The sequence below is a fragment of the Leucoraja erinacea genome, chromosome 1 (genome assembly GCF_028641065.1).
Source record: "Leucoraja erinacea ecotype New England chromosome 1, Leri_hhj_1, whole genome shotgun sequence".
Classification (NCBI taxonomy): domain Eukaryota; kingdom Metazoa; phylum Chordata; class Chondrichthyes; order Rajiformes; family Rajidae; genus Leucoraja; species Leucoraja erinaceus.
This window is the reverse complement of record NC_073377.1, coordinates 262,323-263,565: the sequence shown is the minus strand read 5'-3', so window position 1 is coordinate 263,565 and position 1,243 is coordinate 262,323. Positions and strand designations below refer to the sequence as shown.

The 1,243-nt window shown below is 40.9% G+C and overlaps 1 pseudogene; it reads right to left on the bottom strand.

Annotated features, from left to right (window-relative positions):
* Positions 1–237: 237 nt before the first annotated feature.
* Positions 238–416, bottom strand: LOC129704732 (U2 spliceosomal RNA; annotated as a pseudogene).
* Positions 417–1,243: the final 827 nt, after the last annotated feature.

The window sequence follows — 1,243 nt, the reverse complement described above, 5'->3', positions numbered from 1 at the left end:
TCCAGATTAGTCCATATGCCACCATGTTTTGGGTGAGGGTAGTTTAAACATTAGCATCTAGCCTTAATGGAAGGTTCCAGTTAAGTAGCTGGAACAGCTGCTACTAAATCCCAATACTCTTGCCACTGTTGAATGGTAGGTAGATACCATTAATTGTTACAGGTTGTGTCATACTGACTCTCCTATGCCAAGTTAAAGATAAGTGGGTAGAGTGTTGAATACCAAATAGTCATCAGTAGAGGATTTATATTTCAAGGTACTGCAATACTGGTTGATGCGTGGAGTGGACGGAGCAAGCCCCTCCCCATCTCCCTGTTCCAAATCAATTGATATATGGTCCCTTGATAAGGGACGAGTCAAAATAGAACTAACAACAACAGATACTCCGCTTGATCTTAGTCAAGGCTGAGAGCAATGGTTTCAATCGTAGATCTATCTGGATTGCATGACAAGCTCGGTTAAAAGAATAATAGCTAAAGCTGTGATAGCTATACCCATGGATTAGTCATCGTTAATATCATTGGAACATGCCATGACGATAGTTCCTTAATATAGCCAGGGCTGGTTAGAATATCTGGAACCAGTTTGGCTGTAATAGCCATAGTCGATAATTAATACTGCCAATTTATCTCCACGTTTTTTGAATGGGTACTGAATAGTATGCATCTTTTAAGTTGATGTCTACCATTAAGTATGCTTGGAATGAAAGGTTGGCAGTTTCAATATTCCAAGCATGGCCTGACGTGATGCTCAAGTGGCAAGTCAATGACGGTGCGACATATACCATGTTGGGATTTTTAGAGCCAAAGTTCATACTGGGTTTATTATGACCCCTTGATATCAATGATGGCAACATTACCATCTTGGTTAGTTGGTACCAAAGGTTCATATAGACTTCTATATGACCCCTGTGTAATTATTACCCCCCCAGTTGCTAGTCTCTCATGTTCTTATTAGTGGGAGGGTAGACCCCTAGGGTGCATGCTGTACTGGTATTGTATGGTCCCTGGGAAGGGACATATCAGATATAAACTGATAAGGCAGTTACTACTAATCTTAGCCAAAAGGCCGAGCAGGATGGGATCTAATTTAATTTTATCCTTGAATACTTTGTTAGTACAAACCCTTCATCATTTGTGTGATGGCAGGAACCATTACTTATCTTATTTCACTGTTGTTCCGTGGTGTGTTCATCTCTTCGGTTTCCGGTTCCTTGTCCGTAGGGATGGTGTTGTTGGCACAT